Source organism: Musca domestica, unplaced genomic scaffold, assembly GCF_030504385.1.
Source record: "Musca domestica strain aabys unplaced genomic scaffold, Musca_domestica.polishedcontigs.V.1.1 12, whole genome shotgun sequence".
Taxonomy (NCBI): Eukaryota; Metazoa; Arthropoda; class Insecta; order Diptera; family Muscidae; genus Musca; species Musca domestica.
The window spans coordinates 14,622,885-14,641,978 of record NW_026712155.1 but is presented as its reverse complement, the minus strand read 5'-3'; the positions used below and the strand labels follow the sequence as shown (position 1 = coordinate 14,641,978).

At 33.8% G+C, this 19,094-nt stretch overlaps 1 protein-coding gene across 7 annotated transcripts in view; it reads left to right on the top strand.

The window, feature by feature from the left end:
* LOC101899083 (casein kinase I) overlaps nucleotides 1-19,094 on the top strand; it is a 91,339-nt gene that overhangs the window by 39,217 nt on the left and 33,028 nt on the right. The window contains exon 2 of one of the 7 annotated variants that reach the window (XM_059118305.1): nucleotides 1,788-1,959. The exons of the other annotated variants lie outside the window; for them this stretch is intronic. The gene's annotated coding sequence lies outside the window, so the exon portion shown is untranslated. The remainder of the gene's footprint in view (nucleotides 1-1,787; nucleotides 1,960-19,094) is intronic. 7 annotated transcript variants of the gene reach the window in all.

Genomic DNA, 19,094 nt, shown 5'->3' with positions numbered 1-19,094 from the left:
TCTTTGGGTTAAAGCAATGCACTCACTATCCATTTACCACCACCAACCAATACATGCATGTGTTAACACATGTTTTTTCCTGCTGTGCATTATTTGCAGTAACTGCAGCAGTTAGTGGCAGCAAGCAACAACAACAACAACAACCACAAATACATTTTTATGTTCTGTCAAACTATTATTTTGTTATTTTTAATGATTTGTGATGCCTTGTTCGTATTTTCCCCACCTCTTCATAATACAAGTCGATTACTATTATGTGAAAATGAATAATGTAAAGGGGGTATGTAAATGTGTATGAGAGCGTGGAGAGAAGAGGAAAAATAATCGTTTTCTGTGTATACGCATAATTATATTTCTTTTTTACGGTTTGATTCTTTTGAGACTTTTTCATATTTTAGCCTTTGGCTTAAATGATGATCACTTGTTGTTGTTAGTGGTATATTTATGGTGTGTACCTATCTTCAATTATTATTTTCTCCACATTATTACTGCTTTACCAGCAATCTCTCTTTCTCTCTTGCGACTCTTCATTAATGCAACTCCACGTAGATACTTGACGACGCAGTGATTGGGGAATGACTTCAACTGCCTTTGTTGTTAAAAGTCAGACATGGCGATGTTGGGCTTAATGAATCAGCTGTGTTCTGGGCTATATGTAGGCAATTTATTCGGGTGTGTGTGTGTTTATTTGTAGATTTTTATGTCTTCCTTTTGCCCTTCTTTTCTTACAAGACGGCTGCCATACATTGAACACATGTTGCTGCTGTTGGTGTGAACTTGTTTCGCTAAATGACGTTTTTTGCCCATTTCTTTTAATGTTCTTTTTTTGCAAAAAAATATGATTGATTAGTTAAATTTCCTTTAAAACTCGTCTTCAGGAGCAGTCTATGAAAATTATGATGAGTTTTTCATCCCTGGAGGACAAGACATTGTTTTACAAGAAAAAGGTGGCATTGTTGTTCTTCTTTGTGTTTTTTTGTATTGTTTTCTTTTGTAAGAATGACAACAACAACATCAACACTATCACAACGTCGGTATTGATCCGGTGTCTGGCTGTGTGTTGTGCTGAAAGTAGTATTGGCCTTTGTTTTGTGTGTAAAATAACCTGGCGAACAGGTTTATACAACCGATGCCATTTTTAATATTTTGTTGCTGGATTTATTTTTTTCAAGTGCAACAATTATTTTTAAGCATTTCCGGTGTTGTGTTTTTTCCTCTTATTGTTGTTGTAAATAACAGTAAAATATTTTTAGGAATTTTGTTTTTGACTTACATAAATTCTTGACCCAGACCCAGACAAAAATATTTTTTTCATTAATAAAACGAAATATCCATGTGTTTGATAGGTAAAAATGATTAACATAGGAACGCTAATCAATTTAGATTGCCAATTGAAATGACAATCATAAGAACGCTTTTAGATTTTGTGTCCCCCATTTAAAAATAACATCTGTTGGGAGATCAAACTCTCTCCGTGTGTAATTACTCCCTCCAATAGAATAACAGTGATGTCAATGCAAATTAACACATTAAAAACGCGTTTATTGACTCGCAAACAAAACTCGTTTCAACCCAAATGAAGTGCAAACAAAATTAATGTGAATTTGAAATATAAATAAATATGGAAATGGAAAATATTATTTTTAATAAAATAATATTTGTTGTTGTGTGAAAAAAATGGAAAAAATAAAAAAAGAGTTTTTATTTAATAAAAATAATTTCAATTTGTTTTTTTTTTTTGTTTTCCATATACTTATGTGTGTGTGTATCTGTGTATGCATCCAAAGATATGCTAAAATCTACATGTGCATTAATGAAAATTCACCAATAATTGAGTGTTCAGTTCCAATCATCATCATAACTACTTCAATTACCAGCTGGAATAACAACAACAACAAAAATTGCTTTCACACAGCAGTGTTAACAGCAAATCAATTCAAAGGACACCGTCATAGTTGAGTACGTATCCATGAGAAAGAAATTATTTTTTGGAATATTTTAAAATAAAATTAGTTACTTTAAATGGTATCAGCATTGTTTTAGTCATCAATGGCGCCCAATATTATTATATAATATTACGCATCGTGATTGCCCCATAATTAAATAGCATAAATATTTCGAATTAAGAGGAAAATATTTTTGGATTGCTTTAGGGATTTGTTAAAATAAGTGGCGCCCAATATGAGGTTTAGAAGCGAGGTTTCAAAAATGATGGATATTAATTTCTATTTTCGAAGGATCTCCATAAAACTTTTTTTTGAAGAACCATAGCTTCAATGTTGTAAATGTTCGTCAACAAGGTGAGATTATGGCACCCAATACGCAACGATACCGAATGGCGCCCAAAACGATCAAACTTCTCAAACTATTAATTATACCCTACACCACAAGGTGACCAGGGTAATATGTATTTGTTTGTAACAGGCAAAAGGAAACGAGATAGACCCATTCTGATGATTCTGAGTCGATTTATGCATATCCGTCCATCCATCCATGTATTTTTAACAAACTACAGGTGGCATCCATCCAGATGAAATTTTGCACAAGTCATTTGTTTGACCCAAGGACAAACCCTATTGAAATTGGAGATAGTCGGTCAAAATTTAGATATAGCTCCCATATATATCTTCATACGATTTGCTTTTTTTTGTGCACCAAACGTGTAATATTATCCCGAATGGGATGGAATTTAGCACATACGACCATATTATGCTTGAAAATAAGTATGCCAAATTTGATGGAAATCGTTGCAGATATAGCTATAGCTCCTATATAAATTCTTCATCCGATTTATTATTTTTATCTTCCGTCGCCGTAATATGCACACTGTAACAACGATATTTGGGAAAATGTATCAAATATAGCTCAGAAATACTTTTGCCAAACTTTATCAAAATCGGTTCAGATTTGGATGTAGCTCCCATATATATCTTCTGAATTCTGCATTTTTTGTGCACCAAACGTGTAATATTAGTCCAAATGGGACGGAATTTGGCACTTACGACCATATTGGGCCTAAAAATAAGTATGCTAAATTTGATGGAAATCGGTTCAGATATAGCTATAGCTTCCATATATATTGTTCAACCGATTTGTTGAGTTTGTCCTGCACAGACGTAATGTGCACTCGGCCGTTACGATATTTGGGGAAATATATCAAATATAGCTCAGAAATACATTTGCCAAATTTTATCGAGATCGGTTCAGATTTGGCTATGGCTCTCATATATATCTTTATCCGATTTCAGGTTAACCAAATGGGTAATTGAAAAGGTATTAGTGCCTCGGCCATTTACAGAGAAAAGTCAAGTTTCAAGAAATTTTTGACGACCAACGTCATTAGAGTCATTTTGTTGAGTTTGGCGCCCAACGAAGATTTTTGTAATTTAAATTCACTCTTTACCTAATTTGGTGTTAATAATATGAAGAAATTGCGCCCAACGTTTTAAAAGTGTTGTTTAGGGTTATATTCAGATTTTCAGTCTTGTGATAAGAGATACAAGGACAAGATTGGCGCCCAATGGAAAAAAATGATCTTCCATCATTTTCAATGTTGGCGCCAAATGGAAATCTTTATGATTTAAATTCACGCTATACCTAACTTCGGTGAACATTTTTAAAAAAATAGTAAGTGTGGTTTGTGTTTTTAAGAAATGGCGCCCAATATAAAAAAAAGTCTAGACGACATTGAATTTGGATTTCCAGCGCTATTATAAACGAGAAATACTCCGTTAAGATCCATAACCCCTTTTTTTGTTACAGAAATATTATCATTAAATTAATTTTTGGCGCCTAATAAAATGAAATCTTACTTACATTCACTCTGTACCTAATTAATACAAAGGAAGTTTTTTTTTGTAATTTAAAAAAATGGCGCCCAACGTTCAAAAGTCTGGGCAGTGTTTAATTCAGATTTCTAGCTCTATTATAGGGTATAAATATTCTGTAAGGATCTTCAATTTTCTTAGTAAAAAATTTAGAAATTATTGGCGCCCAATAAAATTGATTTTGAAGGTTGGCGCCCAATAAAATTAATTTTGAAAGTTGGCGCCCAACAAAAATTTTTATGACTTAAATTCACTCTATACCTAATTTGGTGCTTAAAATTTAATGCAAAGAAATTTTTTTATTGTAATTTTATAAACTGGCGCCCAACGTTCCAGCGCTATTATAGGGTATAAATATTCTGTCAAAAATTAAAAATTTTTAAAAAATTAAAAATTTTTTAAAAATTAAAAATTTTTAAAAAATTAAAAATTATTGGCGCCCAATAAAATTGATTTTGAATGTTGGCGCCCAACAAAAATCTTTGTGACTTAAATTCACTCTATATCTCATTTGGTACTGAAAATTTAATGCAAGAAATAGTATTTGCAATTTTAAGAAATGGCGTCTGCTTAATTTTTTATCCCTTTTTCAATGTTGGAATTCTGGTCAAATATTTACAATTATTTCCCCGCGCCCTTGGTACACATTGTTATCTGTAATGCCTCAATTGCTTCCGGGAATCTTGAAAAACCTCTCTTCGCAATATATCGAACCACCCTTCCCACTAAAGAACAACAAATTTCGTGAAGGATAATTGCAAACACTCACTCATTGCCATGGAACTGAAAACTGAACATATTCATCGCCAAGCAATAGTTAATTTCAGCCACATCATCTTCATCATTTAGCCTTTTAATTCAAGGACATCTTTACACAAGTGACACGTGTACATATTATATGTGCTTAATATGATGCGGTCGCCTGGGCTGGATGGATGGCTAAGTGACAGTGTTTGGTCTGGCCTGGCCCCCTAATGAGTTAAATGAAGCAAAATCCATCATTAATTCACAACACATTCACACTGCTGCCCCTAGTCTCTTTTCTTTTGTAATTCTCAACGTTTGGTTGTCTTGAGATTATGACAAGACAAACATTACAGAGCTCTCTGTTGTGGATTTGTTTTCTTTTTTGCATAGATGATTGTGACGTCTATAGAAACCTACATTTTGTTGGAGCCATGAAAGTTGGGGGGAGAGAGAGTGAGAGAGATAGAGTGTACGTTCATGTTGAGTTTACATGAATACTAATACACTTATACTCTCTCTCTCTCCTCCATGCATCATCACATCATTTATCCACAACCTTGCATTTAATCATCCAGAGAGCGGAAAAGAGAGAGAGAGAAAGAGGGACAACAAAATAGGGACATTTACATTTTACAAATTTTTATAAAACATAAAAAGGCATAACAACATACAAAAGGTGTATATACAACAACAACAACAACAAAATGAATAAACATATGTCAAGATTTGTTGCTCTTCGTTGTTTAAATAAAGTCGCCATTCATTTATAAATGTGCACAAATGTGTCTTTGCCTTCTCTTTTCAACAACTCGGCTTCATCCTCCAATCTTTAGAAAATTAAGCGACTATTATTTTTTTGGGGCCATATGGTTGTTAGTTGTTGTGTTATTCGCTGCACATAGCAGGTGTATAATTATAAACAAAAAAAAGGATGAAACTTTGCAAATATTTACACACAGGGCTTACAATAATCACAATCATGTGAATGATAACTGTCAACCTCCTTCTCTTACTTGTCAAAGAATTGTGTCATTCGTAAATGTGTAGTTAGTCAAGCTCAGGGGGACGCTAAAGTAACGTTGACGTAATGTGACGTAGTAAAAACGTAAGCTAGGTAGGTATTTGTAGATGAGGTTAAGGACTTTAAATATTAAGGGTTAAATGACAAAAAATAAAATGGAATGAAAATGTTAAATAACGATATAAAATACCCAAGGCTGAAAAGTAGTGGGCACAGGGAGGAAATATAGTCACAATATAAAATAAATTGTCTTTTGGCTTTTTGTAATAAATTAGTGGAGTGGACACATGTTTATACCCTCAGCCATATGGCTGGTGAGATAAGGTTAAGAAAAAGATTTTTTTTTAATGAAAATAAAATGAAACCCAAATTTTCGGAAATAGCATCAAATTTTAGAATAGGCTTAGATTTGTTAGAATTGGTCACCTTTGGCACGAATTATGGCCTTAGTGAACCCTATCAACCAAATTGGCGTTTTTTATGTTTTTAATTTAATATATATTTGTTTCATAGAAATCAAATCGAATTATCTATGAGACGTTAGATGAAGTAAAATCATTCTGTCTTATTTCTTATATTTCCTTTAAAAATTGAATGTCTCTCACAAGAGTCATAGTTATCCCTCATGCAGTTTTACCATTGTCGTACTTAGTGAACCCTATCACCCAAATTGGCGTTTTTTATGTTTCATGTCGCTGACATTTTTTGTAACAAATTGTATCTAGGTTACCCTAATTTGCAATGATGTCAACATTGCAAGTAGTGATGCAAATGTTGTGATTTTCATTCATGTTGCGAATTGACTTCATTTTCTTGAATCTAATCTGAACTTATCAACAATGATGCCAAGGCATCTTTGATTTGGCGAGTTTTATTCTAGTATAGGGTGAGATAAAAAAACTCCAACAAAGTCAAACGGCATAATTTTTACCATTTTTTTAATTTTATTGAATGAAAGCAAACAATGTCGGAAATAGCATCAAATTTTAGAATAAGATTAGATTTGTTCGAATTAGTCAACTTTGGCACGAATTGTGGCCTTCAAAAGGCCAATGAAACCGTCACATCCTGATGATGCTCAGCGGTATTTTGCGCTTGCTTGAGGTGATCGACACTTTGGTATTTTTAAGTGCCAACCTTGCTTTCCAAAATATGTACTCCAGACACAATAGTCCAACGGATTGGTATCCGGAGATTTTAGTGGCCATTGTGCGCTGGAAATGAAGGCGATCAAGTCGCTTCTTTTTAATTGTCGAACCATTTCTACTGATGTTGCTGTTTTCTTTCGTCCACTTCCACTATCACGGTTGAATTCCATCATCAGTGGCGCCCAATAGCGGGCTCAGCAAAATTTTGGAAACATAAAAAAAATTATTTTAAATCAAGCCAGAGCTGGTTTAATAACATCATTTGAATTCTCGTAATTCCCTATAGATTTACTAATTTTGTATTACATTGGCCCACGGCGAAATGAAGTGGTGCCCAATGGCGGGCTCATCGCGAATTTGTCATTAGAATTACTCAGCAATGTTTCATTTTCAAAAGAATTGCTAATTTTGCAGAAGATTGACCCATTTGGCGCAATATCCAGGCAAGTGGCGCCCAATTGCGGGCTACTTGACATTTTAGAAACATAAAAAATAGTTTTAAATCAAGCCAAAGCTTATTTAATGACATCATTTTGCGTTTTTGAAGTGGCGCCCAACGGCGGGCTCATGTCAAATTTGTCATTAGGATTACTTAGTAATGCTTAAGCGTACTTCCCTAAAGAATTGCTCCTTTTGCAGAACATTGATCCATTCGTAGTATGAGTCAAGCCATGTGGCGCCCAATGGCGGGCTCATTGCAAATTTGTCATTAGAATCACTTAGCAATGTTGAAACGTAATTTTCGGAAGAATAGCTAATATTTGCAGAACATTGACCCATTCGAAGTATGTGTCAAGCCAAGTGGCCCAATGGCGGTTTCATCAAAATTTATCAAATTTGCCATTAGAATCCCTCAGCAATGCTTAAACGTAATTTTCAAAGGAATTCCCAATTTGACAAAACATTGATCCATTCGTAGTATGTGTAAAGCCAAGTGGCGCCCAATTGCAGGCTCCTCGAGATTTTTCAAAATTGCCATTAAAATCACTCAGCAAAGCTAAAAATATAATTTCTCAAATAATTGTTAATTTTGTAGAAGATTGACGACGCATGCAAAGTGGCGAACAATTGTGGGTTCATCGAAATTTAAAAATGTTGGCTGAGATTTTTAGTTCTTGGATTCCTTGTTTGGTCTCTTGGCCTTTTACGTCTTTTGACTTAAATTGACTACTCTCAGTTAAGAAGTTCTTAGGGTTTCCCCCTGGTAGAACTAAACTTCTTAGAAACTTGTTACAAAAAACATACAATGTTTTTTATTTCATCTTAATAAAGTTTAGACGGCATTTTTTGTTAAAAAACCATGAAAAGACGTTTTAACAATAATTTGATGTGTGGCCAGGCTGGTTAAAATCAGTTGATATCTTTTGATCTAGAGTTCCCTATGTGAATGTCTCTTCAGTACAATTCCTCTTTGCTGACTTAAAGTGCTTTAACTTCTCTCTCTCTAAATGGTTGTAGGGTTTACTAGATCGAAAACTAATTAACACATTTGGCGCCTTTATTTCACAAAAAAATCATAAAATACCTTTAGCATGGAAACAGTGCTCGCCGTTTTGGAATGATCTGATACTTTAAAAACGACAGGTTTAGGGGAAACACCACTATGGCATGTGGTTTTGTGGCTTAACCCCACAATCACATCCATATTTCTAGCCACAGAGCTTTCTTAGAAATTGTCACAACAACAATGAAATTTCCTGGTTTTTCTTTCTTTTTACCTTTTAAACAAATTGAATTTGAACTGAAATCCCATTAGAAGACCACAAAAACAAGACACAACAACAAGGCAGGCAGTCATACGGAAAAGAAGACCCGACCGACGACCCCCAAAAGAAATTTGTGAGAGAGAAATTCAAAGAAAAACAAAAAATAGAAACGGAAATATAAACCAAAAGGGGCATCTGATTACAAACGTACCTACATACGTACATACACGTAAACGTTTTACACACTCGCATAATTAAAAATGTTTAGTTTGATAGCTTTGTTGTGGGTTGCGGGAATAATATCATCATCGTCATCATCATCATGCTCATATCTGCTTTTGCAAGTATGAGATGTGATATTTTCCAAGGTTGCTATTCAATATCATAATTGCTACGTTTTTCAGTTTGCCCTCGATGCGTCGTTGTACTTTCGCTTATATTCCGTTTGTTTGTTGATGTTGTTGCTAATTTTTTTTCTGTCGTACCGTATTGTGTGCAATATGACCGTCCGACCAGCCAACGCTTTTGGAGTACATCTACCCATTCGCTGCGGCTGCTTTTTGTGTTACACACTCAGATATTTTTTTTCTGAATAAATAAAACGACATTTAAATTCAATCACTAATTAAATTTTTGCAGTCAATTATCATAAATTAGGACAATAAATAGCAACCAACAACACAAAAATAAAACGTTTAAATTATAATAAGAAAATAGCCTTTGTTGTTGTTTTTTTTTTTTCTAAAAAAAAATCGAATGGAATTTTTCTAAAAATAATTTCGCAGTAGTTCTTGTGGTTTGAATATTTAATACTACGAATCGATATTTATAAATTTCTATAATATAAAAGCTTAGTTTGTTGCGATGTGGCGGTCACAAAATGCAAAATTCCATTTTCCCATAATTGGAATACGAACCCACACCACCCCACCCTTCATGTGGCTAACGCCAATGCCAAATAAAGCTTTTCCATTCAGCTTGCATAATATTTTTTTTATATTCTACACGTATTCCATAAATTTTATTATTAAAGAGTTTTTGTGCAGTTGTCTTTAAAAAGACACGTATCAATGATATCTGATTTCTAACAAGTGATATATAATATTTTCATATATAATATTTTGTATATGAAATTTCATAAAACAATTTATAAACTCTCTTTTTCATAGCCGTATGACATAATAATCACTTAGTCTAATGGGGATTTAATTCTGTGAAAACAAGGCAAAACAAACGATAATTTTCTCTTGGGATATCTCTCACCCTGAAATGGCAGTTTTGTTATTAATGAGACCAGTGGAGGACAAGCTGTCTAAAAAAATATTAGTACATATCAAATTAGATAAACATATTTCAAAAGACATTATTTAACTTTTTATTTCACATTATTTAAGTTTAAAACGGATTTACGGTTTAAAAAAATTATGAAAAGACGTTTTTGCTAATAATTTGATGTGTGGCCAGGCTGTTTTTAAAACCAGTTGATATCTTTTGATCTAGAGTTCCCTATGTGAATGTCTAATCAGTACAATTTCTCTTTGTCGACTTGAAGCGCTTTAACTTCTCTCTCTCCCTTACTCTATGAATGGTTGTAGGGTTTACTAGATCGAAAACTGATTAACACAATTGGCGCCTTTAAATCACAAAAAAATCATAAAATACATTTAGGCATGGAAATCGTGATTGATATTTAACATCTCTGATAACGTTTTGCAAATTAAAAGCAAGTAATAAATGCAACGAATTGAGTTTTTGAATTAAAAAAATAAATGATAATCAAAAGGAAGCTGGCTTTGACTATTGGTTCAATGTAGGGGTTATTAGATCGATAAAAACCAACACCTGTAACTTGGAAAATATTCTCAATGTTCAATAACGTTGATTAAAAAACTCTGCGACTATAATTATTTATTATAACAAGTAAAAAGTAAGTTAGGCCGGTCGAATTTTAAGTACCCTCCACTATTTAGATCGAATTTGGCAATTTTCAAAAAAAAAAAAATAAAATAAAATCCGTTAAAAATTCTTTTAAAATTTTAAAAATACTAAATGTAGCCGTCATATTAGGGTCCAAACGACGACATGGACCTGCATAAGCAACCTTTGTCATAAGCCATTACAATATTCAAATGCGAAACTTGAAAAAAAATCGGTGAATAATGTAATGTGTGTAAAATCATCAATATAGGGAGGTACTATTATATGGAGGCTATTGTCATTGGCTTTAGTATCCATTTCGAACTTCAAATACCAAATTTGAAACAATTCCGTTAAATAATGTCGCTAAAATTAACAAAGTACCGAATATCGGGAGGTACCGTTTTATGGGGGCTATACGAAGATGGGGACCTGCACAGACAATTTTCTGTCTTAGGCTGTAGTATCCATTTCAAACTTCAAATACCGAATTTGAAACAATTCCGGTGAATAATGTCGTTAAAACATCAAAATACCGAATATCGGGTAATACCGTTATCTGGGGGGGGCTATACCAAAACGTGGTGGACCTACATCGCCCATTTTCAATAACAAAAGTCCGGTAGACATGATATACATTTGAGTAAAATATTATCAATCTACTTCATTTCGTTTGGAAGCTAGAGAGATTTCCACAGACGGATGGACATCGCTAAATTGACATAGAATTTTGTGCTGATGAAGAATATATATACTTTATGTGGTCTAAAATATATATTTCGAGGTGTTACAAACGGAATAACAAACTTAATATACCCTCCAAACTATGGCGGAGGGTATAATGAAAGAGAAGCGCCTTTTCCACTTACATTAACAAATGTAGGGTATTGTAGGCCAATAAAAGGCAGCACGTAAAAACGTTTCATTAACTGTCTGATTGAATGTAGGGGTGACTAGATCTATAAAAGACATCACCATTGGCGCCTAAAAATTACAATGAATCTATAAAATACATTTAGCTGGAAATATTTACTCGATATTCAACAAAATTGTATCGAATATAACACGAATTCAATTTCCTATTTCAAAAAAAAACCGATTTTCCAAATATATGGGGCAATAAAAGGCAACATAAAATTGATATGTAACTCAAATAGAACTTTAAAAAGGAAACAGCCTGTTGATTGAATTTAGGGGTTGCTACGTCGATAAAAAGCAACAACCATTGACGTCCATGAACTTACAAATAAATGATAAAACTAAATTTTCTATTATAAAAATAAGAAATAAGCTTCTAAATTAGCATTAACAAATGTAGGTTTTCATAGGTCGATAAAAGGCAACAACCATTGACGTCCATAAAATTACAAAGAAATGATACGTTGAATCGAAAATCACACAAATTAAATTTTCTATTATAAAAATGAAAAATAGCAGTAACAAATGTAGGGTTTCGTAGATCGATAAAAGGCAAAACAAAAATAATAAATTACTTAAATAATAACATTAAAACATTAAAAGAATCCGGTTTATCAGCAGTCTGATTGAATGTAGAGGTGACTAGATCGATGTTAAAAATTCCCTGCTCTCCCTAATTTTAATTTCACTTCCCAAAAATTAAAACGATTTGGCAACAATGTATAGTGTTTTTTGTTATTTTTTTACCACAGACCTAGCAATGCCAATATGTAGATTTCCCCCCATTATCTCTGTAAGGTTACATTGCTTACGTTTTCATTTCACTGTGTTCTTCTATAGTTTGTGTGTGTTGTTTTTGCCGTTGTTATTGTTGTTGAGATTGACCTTTGCATGCCTTATAGACCTAATAAAGCTTAAAGTAGATTATTAATGCATCACTACAATGTAAAGCTCTTTTTGTGTGTGGCGACGACGACGATGATTGTGAATTGAATCACATTTGCACATTTACACCACTGAGTGTGGTGTTTTGGGGGGAGGTGGGGGTTGGAAATCTATCTAACCTCTTCCTCCTCTCCAACATGTCAAAAAAAAAAACACAAAAGGGAGTAACAACCAAGTACATATGTACATACATATATCGAAAAAAATAGACTGATAGAGAGAGAGGGAGAGCGAACGGGCAAATGGAAATGATGACTGGTCACAAAACATGTGCTCTGGCCAGGTTTGCCTGCCCGTGCCTGCCCGCTCAGCACATTCATGCATGCATGCAAGCACCACCACCTTTCGACTGTCTGTCTGCCTGCCCCGCTCACATGCTGCATGCATTTTGGCGTGACCTGGCAGGAAAATTAAAGTAAACTGTCAAACAAATGAACGAATGTGGAAAATAAATGTAAATAACTGAAAGACAAAAGACAAAAAAACTGTTAAATATTTAAGTAGTTGTAAACAAAATGTGTTGTTGTTCCTGTTTTTGTTGTTGGTCATGTTGATACACATGTTGTCATGTAGCAGTAGTTTGTCCAAAAGAACTTTGAAACCATGCAACTAATTAAGTTTATTTATTTTTCCAGAGAGGGGGGGTGTGTTTTCCCCACCCCCTCTAAAAATGTTCCAACATGTGTGTGTGTGCTTGTCCGAGGGTTCAAAACATTGAACTAATAATACATTAATCGGGTTGTCGAACCTAGCTTTGGTAGCTTATCTCTTACCTTGAAAATGTGTATTAGATTACATCAACATTTTGTTGTTGTTGTTTTTGTTAAATTATGCATATTTTGCAATAAATGTTGCTGCTGATTAGCAATTGATGATTGCAATTAGATTAGATTGGTTCTAATAGAAATGTAGCAAAAGTAAAAGCACTTTTTCAGCAGCTGTGTGTTGGCGCAGGGTAGGGTTGTCTAGATCGATAAAAGGCAACATAACAGGCAAAAGATTTTACATTGGGAAAATGGGTAGGGAGAATGGAAAATTCCTGCCAAATTCTTTTTTAGCTTTTGTTTGTAATGATGAAAAACAATAAAAGAGATATTCAAAGAAAACAAAATTGCCGAAAGTGAACACGGCTAGTCTAAATCTTATACATCTTTGGCTTTGGTAGTAGGGCTGTCTAGATCGATGAGAAAGTAACACAATTTTAGTTAGTGTAAATCTTATAAAGCTATGTGTTTGTTAATAGGGTTCTCTAGATCGATAAGAAACCTACACAATTGGAGTTTCGTGACTAAAGGCTTTATCAGCTTAATGATCAAAAACTTAAATAGTAAAGACTAGATCAAATGCATTTTGAGCTAATGCATTTTGAGCTCATGACGGAAGCATGTTAATATAAAACCACAATTACAGATACGAATACCAAATAGAAATTTTGAAAAATCCAAAATTTTTTATTCCATAGACCTTTTCAAAAATTTGAGTATTTCCTTAACGAATTAAATCAGTTAACATTGGTAACTATGTTGTTATGATATCAATGGTATTTTCACAGGGTTGCCATATTTTTACTCTGTCTTGTCCTATCTTTATACTTTTATGTCTTTGTTTGCTTTTCAAATGTATTAACTGCAAACAGTTCTCAGTTTTTACTCAACCATTACTTTTTGACAGCTTATAAATCTCACCCAGGGATCTGAGGGTCGAAAATGTATTCGACAAGAAATTATCTTCAAAGGAAAATTAATTTTCAATAAATTAGAGCGTGAACAGAAAACTATAAAAAAACCATCTGTGGCCTAGAAAAATTAAGGAAATCGATTGTTAAACAAAAAATATTAATTTTAAATCTAAGAGTCATTTATTTTAAATATAGAGTCAAGAACATAACTTCTGGTTACTTTTTCAAAAAAAAACAAAAAAAAATCCAGCAATTTCTTTTTGTAAGTACAAACTCGTACAAGCAATCAGCTGATTTGTAGGGAAAGCCGCAAACATTTTAGTAAAAATTAAAGAAAAGATGGACCGAAAAACGAAATATTTTTTTAGTTTCCGATCAGTTAGCTTAAGATCTTTAAAATTTAAAGAAAATTTCTTTGAAATGCCTAAATACCTACCAAAAACAAATTATCCAAGAAAAATACCAAGAAATTTCCTCTAACAACTATGACAATTGGGTTCATTACCCAAAAAAAAAGAAAAGCGCAGGCACACACAATTACTCACATGGGTTTTATCTTACCAAGAAAAAAAAAAAAAACAAAAACAACGATTGTCAGTCATGTAGAGCACCAAATAATAACCCCCCCACCCCCTCATCAACATCATTGCCATGATGTCGATGATGCCCCCACCTTTCGAACTTTACATGCTAAATACACCTCAGCAGCACACCACAACAGTTCGCGTTTCGGTTCAATGTATCTCCTTCCTCTCTAACTACCACTTAAACAAGTACCGGTAGTTTTTTGTTAGCCTGTCAACACAGCGGGAACTGGAGAACTGGTATTGTAATTCTCTGTCTTTTTTCTTTATTATTTGTAGCAGAACAACAACAGAAAATGGGGAAAAAGTTCAAATTATGAACGAAAACCAAAAAAAAAAAAAAAAAAAAAAAAAAAACAGAAAAAATGAAACAGTAAAGAAGAAAACGAGTTTTATGTAAGTTTGTATGAGTATCGGATCTTTGTGGTGGATGGATGACTAGATGGCTGGCTGGCTGGTTGGTTTGGGTTGGCTGATTGTTTGCTTGGTAAAGTTCAATTGTTTCAAGTTTTCTGAGTTTGGCTGGATTTTGAGTTACAATTTTTTCCAGCTGTCTTTATGGTTCGTTAAGTTTGTCGGCCTCTAAAAAAAACGTAGTATATACATACATATGTAAGTACATAGAGTAACAATAACAACAACACGCCAAGAACATGTGGCTGACAAACGACTGGTGGCTGGTGGTTACGTTTTTCTTTTTTGTGGTTAAAGCTGCTAGTGAAAATCCTGTCTGGTTTTGTTGTGCCTCTTTCCTTCTACTCTATCCATCCAATTCAAGCTCCAGTTCAAAAAGAGTTATGGTTTTTTTCATTTTTTGTTGGTTGGTTTGATTTCGGTTTTAAGACCAGTTTTAAGTTTTTTTAATCCGTTGGATATATGTGTTTTTGTTTGTATGTATCTACGATTGTACTACTTTTTGTTGTTGTTTTTCTGCTTTTTAAATAAAGATATCCGCTTTCTTAAGCTGCAATAAAATATCCTGTGGTTTCTCTTTGTTGTGTTTTTTTTTTTGTTTTACCTGAAAACTCGTTTCAGACCTACTTTTACGTTATTGTAATAATATATTCTATAGATCCGTTTTCAATGGAAATGCTCCAGACTATCTTAAGAACGCATTCCATTAGAAAAGAGCGTCTTTTTATAGATTGCGAGGTTTTATATTGGCATATGTTTAGGCCGTTTTTTAATTTGCAATAAATGTCGAACTATATTGTTCTATTTAATGTCAAAAAAGGTTTTTGTTGTTATTATATTATAACAGATTTTAAACAATGAGCAGATAACGAAACGGAACGATTTTTTCGGTAGTGGGTCATTTGGAGTATATAAACCAATGGCGACGTTTTTCGATCTAGTAAACCCTATATTCACTCAAAGAGAATGTGGCGTCCTTTTTCGATCTACTAAACTCTGCATTCACTCAAAGAGAAGTTGGCGACCTTTTTCGACCTAGTAAACCCTACATTCACTCAAAGGGAAGGAAAAGCGTTCCAGGACATTGAACAGAGGGAGTATATACATTTGACCGGCGATTATGGTGTTAATTGTACGAATGAGATGAACAAAGTATATATATTCTTGATCAGCGTACAATTCTAAAACGATTTAGCCCTGCCCGTCTGTTTTAATCACGCTAGAGTCAAAACGAATTAAGATAGGTTGCTAAAATTTTGCACAGATCAGTCTTTTGTCTGCAGGCAGGTCAAGTTCGAAGATCGGTCCACGATATCGTATAGCTCCGATACAACGGTACCCCCCGATATTCGGTATCTTGATGATTTAAGCCACATTTTCAATGGAATTATTTAAACTTCTACACATGAAATTCTTTCTGAATAATTTACTCCCTGGAGGAGAAATGTCGTGTATATATACACGATATCGCATACTCCCCATGCAACGGTACCCACAAAAATTCTGTATTTTGATGAGTTTAGGGACATTATTCACAGGAGTTGTTTCAAATTTCGTATTTGAAATTCGTAATGGGTGCTTAAACCTAAGACGGAAAATTTTCTGTGCTGTTCCATGTCTTCGTATAGCCTCCATATAACGACACCTCCCGATATTCGGTATTTTGATGATTTTAGCGACTTGATTCACAGGAATTGTTTCAAATTTCATATTTAGAATTCGTAATGGGTACTACAGCCTATGACGAAAAATTGCGTATGCTGGCCCGCGTCTTCGTATAGGCCCCATATATCAGTACCCCCTTTATTCGGAATTTTGATGATTTTAGTGACATTTTTAATTCGGAATTGTTTCAAATTTCGTATTTAGAGTTCGTAATGGGAACTACAGTCTATGCCAAAAAGTTGTGTATGCTGGCCTAGGTCTTCGTATATGTCCCATATATCAGTACTTCTCTATATTCGGTATTTTGATGATTTTAGGGACAATATTCACCGAAATTGTTTGAAAACTCGCAATTGAGGTTCCTAATAGGTACGACAGCCTGTGAAGCCAGGTCTTCGAATAGCCCTAAATATCGGTATCTCCCTATATACGGTATTTTGATGATTTTAGCTACATTATTTATCGGACATTTTCAAGTTTCGTATTTGATGTTCGTAATGGAAACTTCAACCTATGACGGAAAATGTACCATATCCAAATATATCTGACTTTGTTTGTATAGCCCACATATAACGGTTTTCATTTGAGCGGTATTTTTCGATGGATTTTTTTTTTTTAATTTCAAGTTTTTTCCCAATGGTGGGTGGTAAAAATGTTCGGCCCGACCGAGAAAAGCTGCTTTCTTACATGTTAATTTTACTCTCTCGCAATACCTATGTTTTTATATTCAATTATTTTCTTTTTGAAATCAACTCTTCGGGGTTTTTTTTTCATTGATACTATGCGTTAGAAAAAGGAAGAAGAAATAATGAAGAATAAAGAGTAGTTTTTTTATCATTTCCGTCACATTTACTAACCAATAACTTATTTTTTGATGCAACTTCTCGTGTCTGGTAAATGACTTCAAATTGTTTCTTAGACTTTTTCAAACTACAGATCCCTAATAGAAAAGTCTTATTCATGGATGGTCGTTTTTAAATGAAACTTTCAGTTAAAGTCTACGAAAAAGAACTTGAAATCGAATTTTTCTTCCAAATCCAGGTCATTTCCGTGCCCCTCAACCTTCTAAAGCCTATATAAAGTTCCAAATAAATATTTGGGAACACACTCACTTCTCTATTGTTTTCTTAGCCAAATGGCCCAGTTTCTTTCCAAACAAACACCTCTAGCTAAATAAATCCAAATTCCCTTTCTTTTCTTTTTTTTTGTCTTTCTTTCTTTTCTATGCTATTATTATGTTAATTTAATGCAAAATGTATTTTTATTAAGGTGAAACAATTTGTATGCATTGTTTTTGCACAACTTTCCTTAAGCTCTGGTGATGATGGCGGCGGCGTGGCGTATGGCATATGGCAAACGGGGTCGCTGTGTTATGGCTGGTGGCCCCATCAGCGCCCCTTTTTTGCTAATTGTCGACAACTTATTACTAATATAGCAGCAGTTAGATGTTGTTGCTGTTGTTTTTGTATTATCCAATTCTCAGATTATGACAGTCAATGTGGATTACACAATACAAAAGGCGCACACAAACACACATACCATGTATATATATTTTTTTTTTTGCGGCGCCAGACTTGAGTATTAATTTCGATGTGCGTTTTGTGTGTGTGTGTTTGTGTTGAATGGAAAAGAAAGTGAAAATAATTTCTAATGTCTAATTAGTGAAATATACTTTGTTTTTAAGGTTTGTTTTGTTTTAAATGGAAGTTTGTTGTGAAAGAAATGAAACAAAAAAAAAATGCGCAAACGTGATATTACAGGCGAATACCTCAACAAAACATAGCATTTTCTTGCGTGGAAACAATTAAGTACTTGGATTAGTAATTCCTTACATATATTACTTTATTTTTTGGGTGAAAAAAAAATTAATAGTTGTAGACTAATGGGAAATATTTTCAATTATTCTTTTTTCTCCTCAATATCATCTTAGGTGTATTGTCATTGCCTTGAAGTGTGTCAGCTGGCAAAAGGAATCTATAGTTACAATAGTAGCCCCTTATAAGACGTAATGTGTACGTAGGGTACCGTTACTGTGCAGCTTATGAATTATAACTGCAAGGGATCAGTAGTTTCAAATGTAGCCAATAAGGGATCTATAGGCCGGAACATAATGACCACATTTTCTTGATTTTTTTATTAAAAAAATATATTGAAATAATGAATACCAAACTTTCTAATGTAAATTTAAATATGTTCTCTTTAAGATGTTGTTCTTTTTTCGATACCCTCCATCAAATTTTAGAATTAGTTTAGATTTGTTCGAATTGGTCACTTTTGGCACGAATTATGGCCTTCAAACGGCCAATGAAACCGTCACACGCTGCCCGAATGTTGCTATGCGGTATTTTGGCCCATTCCCGGCGAAGCGCTTGCTTAGGGTGATCGACAATTTGGTATTTTTTAGTGTCAACCTTGCTTTTTAAAATACTCCAGCCACAATAGTCCAACGGATTGGTATCCGGAGATGTAGGTGGCCATTGTGCGCTAGAAATGAAGCGAGGAACCTCATTTTGTAACCATTCTT